The sequence below is a fragment of the Theobroma cacao genome, chromosome 9 (assembly GCF_053813885.1).
Source record: "Theobroma cacao isolate CCN51 chromosome 9, ASM5381388v1, whole genome shotgun sequence".
Classification (NCBI taxonomy): domain Eukaryota; kingdom Viridiplantae; phylum Streptophyta; class Magnoliopsida; order Malvales; family Malvaceae; genus Theobroma; species Theobroma cacao.
The window spans coordinates 16,212,443-16,223,405 of record NC_142647.1 but is presented as its reverse complement, the minus strand read 5'-3'; the positions used below and the strand labels follow the sequence as shown (position 1 = coordinate 16,223,405).

Here is a 10,963-nt window from a genome sequence, read left to right as displayed (position 1 = left end):
GTGCTAGGTTCACCGGGTGAACATGCTCCTTCAAAACTTGAGAAACAGTAGCCCTCCCTTCCAAATTCAGAAGAGGTATCCATTATGGATGTCTTCCACCAAATGGTTAGGGAAGAACAAGCTGAAAAAGAAGCTGCCAAGGCAGAAGCTCAGCAAGATACATCTACACCAGCCCTTAAAGTGAAAGCAAAATCTGGAAAAGGGAAAGAAAAAGTCACTGCAGCACCACAGATAAAGACAAAACCACCTACCAAAGGGAAGAAAACAATGGCAACAAAAACATCATTCCTCAAAAGAAAGAAGTCTTCTAGATTGGCAGAAAAGTCCAAGCCAGCAACAGCTTCTTCTCCACAAGAACCACTTGAAGTGTTTGACACACCCTTGCCTGATCCCTTTACCCAAGAATTACCTCCAGAATCCTCTCCTCAACCCTTAGATTTCAAATACGCCACTGAAGAATCCTCCTCCTCAACCTCTTCATATGAAGAAGATTAAAGGTTGATGATGACAAAAAGGGGGAGAGAATTAGAAGATAATAGTAGGGGAACAGATAGAAAATGGTAGGATCTCAAAGGAGAAATTATGGGAAACTTAGGGAGATAGGAAGTAAAAACTCTATAAGGGCAGTTTCAAAACATCAACTGATAAATTTGTGGTTATTTGCTATTTGTGCCATGATGGCATTTTGAACACTTGAATTTAATTTTGTTGATTATATGGTTATGTGAAAAATGGATGCTAATATGTTTATGGTATTTGACTACTGAAAATTGAATATTTGCTGAATTTTATTGTATATGATATTTTGATTGTTGTTGATAAAAATCTGATGTTGGGATTGTATGCTGATAACTTATTTTTGTTATGGCATTGTGAATAAATTATGCTTGAAAATAAATATGGATGTTGTGTATAATGTGTTAGTTGAATCATGAATGGCAAAGACAAAATCTGATGACAATATGCTGTTGACAGACTCTGCTGAATTTTTTATGATAATCTGTCAACATTCACCTGCTGTAAATCACTTTAAAGTTTCGCATATATATATATACTCTAAATGTACAATGTCATTTTCTATATGACATGAATAAAATTTGTTGAAATAAATAAGCAAAATATGCACACACTAAGGGGGAGCACATATTTATGGGGAACAATCCTCATTTTCTGTAGAAACTAAAAAGAATATAAATACACTATGCTGTTAATCAAGGAATGTTTTGTCATCATCAAACAGGGGGAGATTGTTGGCTCCATTAGTTTTTGATGATAATAAAACATTCCCATTCATTTGTGACTAATTTTTTATTTGAGTGTGTAGGACAAATAATGTATGAAATTAATAAATCAATCTTTCAAAGTGTATATCAAAAGAAAAAAATGGGGATAAAAATAAAGAGACATGATCGATTAACGAGAAAGAAGCTCCTTAGTTGAATAAAGAAGAATGTTGGTTGGCTAAGATTCAAATTGGTGAAATGGCCAGCTGGAGAATATTTAGAAATAGAACCGACTTAGTCGACCAAGATGTGAGTTTGTCGACTAAATGCTCTCTGCCAAAATCTGGACTTCAAGACAAAACCAACTTAGTCGACCAAGAAATGAGTTAGTTGACTAAATGCTCTCTGCTAGAATCTGCGACCAGAAGACAGAACCAACTTAGTCGACTAAGAAGAAAGTTAGTCGACTAAGAGCTCTCTGTATGTAATTTGAACCAGAGCATTAGAAGATAGATTAATGGCTAGAACCAACTTTCAACTATTTTCAACGGCCATAAACTGCCAAACTACCATCAAAGTTGTTTCTCCAAGCATAAAGGGTCTTCCAACGGTTAGAAATTAGTTCTTTGGAAATTTTGGAAGTGATTTGAGTCATATAGAGCTGAAAAACCAAAAAATCTCCTCTGCACCTTTCTATACTTAAACGCCAATCTTTTGTATTTATATTCTGCACTCAACCTTGTACCATTTAGATCAACCTTGTGATCATAGGTACTTTCTTTTACTTCTCTTCTTATTTTCTTAGAGTAAGGGAGTCACTCTAAATGGTTGTTTCAAGCTAGGTTTGCTTGAATGTGTTAAGGTTATAACTTAGCCTCGAAAAGTTAGGTGTTGGGTTTTAGTTTAGCCCGTGAAAAACTATTGTGAAAAGTTTTGGCTGAGCTTGGTAAAAGCCATTGTAAAGCTTGGTGAAAGCTTGTGAATTTCACTGGTTCTTAGTGGAATTGTTTGGAAAATCCTTGGTTGGATAATCAAGGTGGTGGACGTTGGTCTTGGACCGAACCACTTTAAATTCCTGCTCATTGTCTACTCTGTTTTTATTTTCTTTGTTATGAAAATTAATACCTCGTCTTGTCAAGAGTCGATTTATGCTATTCACCCCCCCTCTAGCACATATACTTGGGACCAACACCTATGCTAAAGAAAAAGCCAACAATGGAAGAGATGTTTATACAATACATGGCAAAAGAATGATGCTATCATTCAAAGTCAATATGCATTAATCCAAAGCTAATCATCATCTTTCAGAAATCTTAACACACAATTGGGTCAATTAGCCAATGCTATCAAACGTAGGCTTTAAGGTACTTTACTAAGCGACACTGAACCTAATCTAAGAAAAGAAGATAAGGAGCATTATAAAGCAATCACTCTTCGTAGTGGAAAAGAGGTAAGTAGTACAAATTTAAATTCTGAAAATTTGGTAATGGTTGCTAAAAAAGAAATTGAAAAAGACATTAAAAAAGAATTTGAAAAAAATGCTGAAAAAGATTTTATGGTTAAAATTTCGATGAAAAATTAAATGCTAAAAAATAAAAAATAAAGCCTTCACAACCAACCCCACCATCGTTTGCTCAATGTTTTTGATAAGAAAAACTTGACAAACAATTCCAGATGTTTTTTGATTTATTTAAAAAGTTGCATATTAATATTCCTTTTGTTGAAGCTTTGGAACAAATATCAAGTTATGTGAAATTTTTGAAAGACATTTTGTCCAAAAAGATGAAATTAGGTGAGTTTAAGATTGTTGCACTTACTAAGGAGGGCAGTACCATAATTCAAAATAAGCTTCCACCAAAGCTTAAAGATCCTGGTTGTTTTACTATTCCTTGTATTATTGGTACTCTATATTTTGCTAAAGCTTTATGTGATTTGGGTGAAAATATAAATTTGATGTCGCTTACCACTTATCAAAAACTAGGTTTGGGAGAGGTTAAGCCCACTTTTGTGACTTTACAACTTGTTGATCGATCTTTCACTTATCCCTATGAAATTGTGGAAGATGTTTTGGTAAAAGTTGATAAGTTTATTTTTCCAGTAGATTTTATTATACTTGACATGGAAGAAGATCATGAAATACTGATCATTCTTAGGAGACCATTTGTACGCACTGCTAGAGCTCTCATTGATGTGGAAAAAGGTGAGCTAACCTTAAATGTTGAAGACCAAGAGGTAACATTTAATATTTTTAGAGCTTTTAAATTTTCCAATGAGCATGATGAGTGTTTTTCAATTAATGTGGTGGAAAGCATTAACAATGATGTGTTTATTGAGAATTATTCTAATGATCCACTTGAAGCATTTTTTAAAGTGTTAATTATTTGGATGCTTCATCATGTCTCCCAAAATTTCAATTTGAGTCTTTGGAATTACCAAATTCAACTTCACCAACCAAGCCTTCCATTGAAGAACCTCCCACACTTGAGCTTAAGCCATCTACATTACCAATAATTATTTATTCTTTTCTTAATAATATGTGTAGGAAAATAAACTCCTTCGTATTTTGAGAGAATACAAGAAAGCAATTGGGTGGATATTTGCTGACATCAAAGGAATAAGTCCATTTATTTGGATGCACAAAATTTTTTTGGAAGAAAACCATAAGACAACTATTGAGCATCAACGTTGATTAATTTTGATAATGAAAGAGGTGGTAAAGAAAGAAATTATCAAGTGGTTAACTGTTAGTATTGTTTATCTTATTTTGGATAGCTTATGGGTAAGTCTGGTCCAATGTACGCAAAAGAAATAAGATATGACTGTAATTCTAATGAAAATAATGAATTATAGAAAGTTGGAGGGTATGTATGGATTATAGAAAGTTGAACAAAGCCATTAAAAAAAATCACTTTCCATTACCTTTTATTGACCAAATGCTTGATAGACTAGCCGGTAAACATTTTTATTACTTTTTGGATGGTTATTTTGGTTATAATCAAATTGTCATTGCTCTTAAAAACCAAGAGAGAACCAACATTACTTGTCCTTATGGGACTTTTTCTTTTAGGAGAATGCCTTTTAGGCTTCGTAATTCTCCAGTTACTTTTCAAAGATGTATAATGTCAATTTTTCTAATATGGATGAAAAGTGCTTTGAAGTATCTATGGATGATTTTTCAGTTTTTGAGGATAACTTTGATGATTGTCTATTTAATCTTGCTAGAATCCTTAAAACATGTGAATAAACTAATTTAGTTTTAAATTGGGAAAATTTTCACTTTATGGTGCAAGAAGGCATAGTCCTTGGACATAGAGTTTCTAGCAAAGGTTTGGAAGTAGACAAAGCAATATTGAAACAATTGAAAAACATCCACCTCCTATTACTGTGAAGGGTATTTGTAGTTTTTTTCGGACATGTTGGATTTTATAGGAGATTTATTAGAGATTTTTCTTAAATTTTTAAGCCACTTTGTAACTAGTTGGAAAAAAAATACTCCTTTTAATTTTGATAATGCTGCCATGATGTTTTTATTGAACTGAAAAATAGACTAATTTCTACTCCTATTACATTATTTCGTATTGGAATCTTCCTTTTGAATTAAGGCGTGATGCTAGTGATTATGTAGTTGGTGTTGTTTTAGGCCAAAGAAAAGAGAATTCTGCATCCAATTTATTATGCCAACAAAACATTGATTGATGGCCAATTAAATTACACTACTACTAAAAAGGAGCTACCTGTTATTGTTTTTGCTTTTGATAAATTTCACCCCTATCTTGTAGGCACTAAAGTCATGTTTATACTAACCATTCTACTATTAAGTATTTAATTGAAAAGAAGGATGCTAAACCACACTTGATAAGGTCGGTACTTTTGTTTCAATAAGTTGATTTGAAAATTCAAGACAGAAAAGGTACAAAAAATCAAGTGGCAGATCATTTATTGAGATTGAAGAATGGGGTAAAAGTTGGAAATTCTACGTTGATCAATAAGACTTTTCCTGATGAGCAACTATTTTAGACAGACAAGCAAAAAAATTTGCCATGGTATACTAATTTTGTGAGCTACATTGTAAGTAATCTCTTCCTTCCTAATTTAAATTCTCAATGAAAGAAGAAATTCCTATATGATGTTAAAAATTATGTGTGGAATGAGCCTTTTCTTTACAAGCAATGTGGGGAGCACATTCTTAAAAAGTGTGTTCTAGAAGCAGAATTTGAGAATATTATTCATCATTGTATTCTTCTAATTATGGGGGACAAAGAACTCCTACCAAGGTTCTATAATCAGGTTTTTATTGGATTTCTCTTTTTAAAGATGCTCATTATTTTGTTCAAAGATGTGATAGAGGTCAAAGAGTTGGCAATATATCTAGGAGACATGAGATACCTTTCAACAACATCCTTGAGGTAGAAATTTTATATGTTTGGGGAATTGACTTTATGGGTTTGTTTATTTTGTCATTCAATAATGCATATGTCTTGGTTGTTGTTGATTATATGGGTTGAAGTCTTAGCATTGCAAAAGAATGACTTTAAGGTAGTCATGAACTTCTTGAAAAATAACATCTTTACTCGTTTTGGCTCACTTAAAGCCATAATTAGTGATGAAAGCTCTAACTTTTACAATAAATATTTGAAGGCTCTCTTTGCCAAATATGGGGTCAGGAATAAGTTGCCACAACTTATCATCCTCAAACTAATGGCCATGCTAAAGTTTCAAATGGAAAGATGAAAAGAATTTTAGAGAAGACTGTGTGTCCATCTAGAAAAGATTGGTAAAAAAGATTGGATGTTGCATTATGGGCTTTTAGGACTGCATATAAAAGTCCAATTCGGATGTCTCCTTTTAGATTCGTTTTCGAAGAAGCTTGTCATCTTCTAGTTGAACTTGAACACAAAGCATATTAAGTAAGTAAAAGGCTAAATTTTGATCTTCAAACAGTTGGAGAAAAAAGTCTTTTGCAGCTCAATGAGTTAAATGAGTTTCGTCTTGAAGCTTATGAGAATGCAAGCATCTACAAGGAAAAAACTCAAAGATATCATGACAAGAAAATCCTTGAGCATCACTTAGAACCAAGCCAACATGTTCTCCTTTACAATTCTATATTAAGATTATTTCTAGGTAAGGTTAAGACTAAATGGTTGGGACCTTTTGTTGCTACAAAAATATTCCTTTATGGAGTAGTGAAAGTCCATGATGAAAGCTCGAATGATAAATTCAAGGTAAATGGGTAGCATCTCAAACGTTATTGGGGAGGTGAATTTAATCATAAAAAATCCTCGATCTTGTTCATTGATACCAATTAAGCTAAAGAAAGTCAAGCCAAATACTATAAATCAAAGGCATCTTGGGAGGCAACCCAATCTTTCTAACTCAATTTCTTTGACATTCAATTAATTTACTTTAAGAAGTTAAGTTATTTTTGCTAATTTTATGTTCTTTTCATTTGTTGCAAGTGAACTAAAAAAAAAAAGAAAAGAAAGTTGGTGTCGTAATGCTTAAAGGGCAGTGACACGGCTCCCTGATTCAAAGTTTTATTTCTCCCATTTGAGCAGTCGGTGCTGCAGTGCCCAAACCCCAACACCACGACTCCTCGATATCAACCAAACCCCCCCTCCCACACTAAAAGGAGACATTGCAGCACCCAAAGGGCATGGCCACGGTGCTGGACTGACCAAAAGCCCATTAACTCTAAAAATCCTACTCCGATTGATATTTAAACTCTCATAAACCCATAATCAGCCACCAAAACTCCTAAATTCTTTCTCTCTCTAGTTTTCCAACTTCACAAACTTTCTTTCTCTCTAAAATCTTCCATCTTTTTGCTTCAAAAATCACATAAATCACATAAAACCCATTCAAAAGCCTTAACAAGTGAGAGTTCTTCATATGTAAGTTTTCCTATTTTTTAAGTTTATCAATTTATTCTAGGAATTATATCTTGTGCTTGATACTCTTGATTTATAGTCGATTTGTTGATAAAAATTTATGCTTTTGTGTTTATTGTTTTTAGAAGTTAATTGGTCTTTGAAAATTTATGGTTAAATGTGGCATGGTTGCTTAGATTTTTAGGGGTAAGTGTAGACTACACTATTGACGTAATATAATTTTCCTTTTTGATTAATTGAAATTATTGCTAACACTTAATGATAAATTTGAGAAGATGAAATTATATTATTTATGATTTGGTTATTATTGAGTTAAGAGATATTAAGTATTAGAAACTATTGCTAAATGTTGCTTGGCGAGATTTGGTTTGGTTTGGCTTTGTTTTGGTTGAATTTATTACAGAGAATTTACCCACGGCCCCAAAGAGATTAAAGACTTGTGTGAGTAGTTCCTTTGATAAGACACAATTTGTGTCCCCTGATGTGTGAGTAGCTCCCTAGTTAATAAGGTGCCAATTCTAGAAAGAGGACTTGATGTTGCCTTAATTTGACATCTTGACATTTAAGCCCAAATTAAGAAGAAATATTGGCAGAAATTCTGTGCTAGTCCAAAAGTAATTGCTATCCCATTAGTAAAGGAATATTTTGCCAATTTACCTGAAAATTCTAGTGGGTTTGTGTTTGTGTGAGGTACACATGTGCCACTCTCCAACCAAGCCATCAACAAGTTTTATGAAGTGCTCGATATTGAGCGTGATGGTTATGGACAATATTTGGCAAAACATCAAGATTAGGCTGAAATAATTTTGAAACTTGATGAAAAAGGGGTTCAATGGAAAATCTCAAAGGATGAACCAGTTGTTTTCAAAAAGAATGCTTGAAACAAATTGCCAAAGCATAGTGGTATTTTTTAGCATCTAATATGCTCCCTTGCTTACACGTTAATGATGTTACGAGGGACAGAGTTGTTCTTCTCTATGCCATTGTGGCAAGAAGATCCATCAATATTGGCCTCGTGATCAACCATGCCATGCTACGCACAACTAGCACAAAAAAATGATGGTTTATGGTTCCCGTCCTTGATCATTGCTTTGTGCAACAAAGTCAGTGTCCAATGGGATTCTAGTGAGGAGTTATTGCACTCAAAGGTCCCAATTGATGTTAGAGTAATTTATCGTTACTTTCAACCTTCAGTTGGTGGCAACTTTTCATCTGTACCATATCCTCGAGCTTTTAAGCCTAAACCCTAAACTCTAACATTACCTTAAAGGCTTAAACAACTGGAGCTCTATTTCATCTTATGATAACTCTATAGAGTTATTTTGTCACATTTTTGGGGATTAAGTAGCTAAGTTTTTTAGATTTTATGTTCAGAATTTAAGTATTTAAGTTATTTTGCTTAATGTAGTTTAATACATGTGATTAGTTTAGTTTAAGTTATTTTTAGTTCAATTTTATGTTATTTTGATTTAAATTACTTTAAGTTTAGTTATTGTTGATTATTTTATTGTTCTTACAAGGAATTTGATGAAAAGATCTTAGTTGATGAAAATTCCTGCAAGTATGGTGATGGCTTCATTTGTATATGCTGTAGTATTTAGAGAATAACTTGAGCTAAAGAAATCCAATTGATGTGACTATTAGGCCATTGGAAAGCTAAGAGAAAAGGCTATGACTTCCATGTCTTCCACTTTGCTCGATTTGGAGCAGATCGAGTCAAAAATTATGTTGGAAAAGGCTAGATTGTTGCAACTTTACATAAGGTAGCACATGGAATCAAGATCGTGGCCTTCAGTTGCTCAAGGTTGCAACACCAAAATGCTACAAGTGCATCATACAAAATCCATATAGCATAACGCTATGGTGTTAGCTATAGAAAAGTGTACCATACATTGGCTCAAGGCCATGGCACTACGACCTCAAGGAAGGTAGCGCTGCAAAGCCATACATGTTTTCCATATTTTGCTTGTTACGAGATTTTTACAGCTAAAGCTTTTTCATATTATTTAAAGGACCTTCTTGAAAGGTTTTGAGGGGAGGATAGCAAGCAATTATTTTGGAGAAAAAAAAACCAAAAACAAAGCAAGAAAGCAAAAGAATTCGAGGGAGAATTGAAATAAAAAAGCTTCAATTCTTAGTTTCTGTTTCTACTTTTGTCCTTATCTTAATTTCTTTGACATGGATTAATGGCTAATATTTGTTGGATGATATTTTTATTAGATATTATGAGCTAAACTATTTTTCTAAAATTATGGTGGACTTCAACATGTAATCTGAATATTTGTTTCTCTTTTATTTATTATGAATGGGTATGGTTATATTTATTCAAATTTGTTCGTAATGCTTTTGATTGTCTTGTCAGCAATTTGAATGATTTGTGAATCTGAATGAGACTCGACATCGTAATTTTATATTAGATTAAGGTTTGAAAAGTGTACGTTCATGTCACTTAGAAAATAAGTGATCTGATTTGCAATTAGGATAGACATATGCCTGAATTCCATACATAGCTAGATTAGAACATTAGTTTAATGAACCTTGTTTAATTGATTACTATAGACATGTAGTGACCTAATTAAGTTAGGTATTTGTACAAGCATCTTGACAATGACTTCTGCATAGGTTTGGATTCTAGGTTAGAAAAACCACCCGTGAATGTAAATAGTAAGAGAAACAGATGTTAGATGAAATGTTGAATGAACCGATAATTTTAGGTTTTAGTCTATTGCCTTTCTTTAGTGAAAGTTTAGTTTTCATTAATTAGTTTAGTGTTTGATTGAATTTAGTTTTAATTGGTTTTCTATATAATTGAGTTACTCGAATAAGATTAGTTTGTTATAATTTTAGTACTTAGTGAAAAATTAAGAGCAAAGCCCTATGGATATGAGTTTGGACTTATTGTCTATATTACTTGTTCGATACATATACTTGTGTGTACTAAATCAACAACAAGTTTTTGGCACTGTTCCGAGGATTTGTGTTTCCTATTTATTTTGTTAATATTAAGATTCTCAAATTTGTCTTAATTCGAGTCTTTCTTTCTTTGGTTTTCAAACACATTTTGTCATTGTATTAGAAGAGCAAAAAGCTTAGAGATTGTATCTTGTGATCAAGAGATTGAGAGAACATTTTGAAGACTAGGATGAGATAATCAATAGGTTTTTGCTTAGATTAATACAATAGCTGATCAACATACTGAGCCACAAGTCCAAAAGCGAGTAGTGGAAGAAAATTGTAGCATAAGAGACTATGTTGTTCATTGGTACAAAGGCTTCTTTTTGAGCATTCATAAGCCTGCTATTCAAGCCAACAATTTTAAAATTAAGCCAGCATCATCACCATGATCTAAACTTTAGTCTAGTTTGGGGGTCTTCTAAATGACAATCGAAATGCTTACATCTCAAACTTTTTGGAGATATGTGACACCTTTAAACACAATGGAATCACAAATGATGCGATCCATTTGAGACTTTTCCCTTTTTCATTGTGGGATAAAGCGAATGTGTGGCTGAACTCACTTCATACTAGATTGACAGCAAAGATGAGAACTGATATCATATCGTTCATGCAGCTAGATGCAAAATCATTGTACGAAGCTTGGGAGAGATACAAGGATCTTTTTAGACGTTGCCCTCATCATGATATTCTAAAGTGGCTTCAAGTGCAGACATTCTACAACGGATTGAATATTCAAGTGGAAACCACTATTGATGCCTTTGTGGGAGGAGCTTTCATGGTAAAGTCAATTGATGAGGCATACGAGTTGTTATAAGAGATGGCATCAAACAATTATCAGTGATCATCAGAGCGATCAATGCATAAGAAGGTAGTTGGAATTCATAAGATGGGTGC

The 10,963-nt window shown here is 33.2% G+C and overlaps 1 non-coding gene across 1 annotated transcript; it reads right to left on the bottom strand.

Annotated features, from left to right (window-relative positions):
• Positions 1-10,649: 10,649 nt before the first annotated feature.
• On the bottom strand, positions 10,650-10,756 carry LOC148760783 (small nucleolar RNA R71). The gene has a single exon (XR_016028767.1). It is a non-coding gene; the product is annotated as a small nucleolar RNA R71 (small nucleolar RNA).
• Between the last annotated feature and the right edge of the window lie 207 nt (positions 10,757-10,963).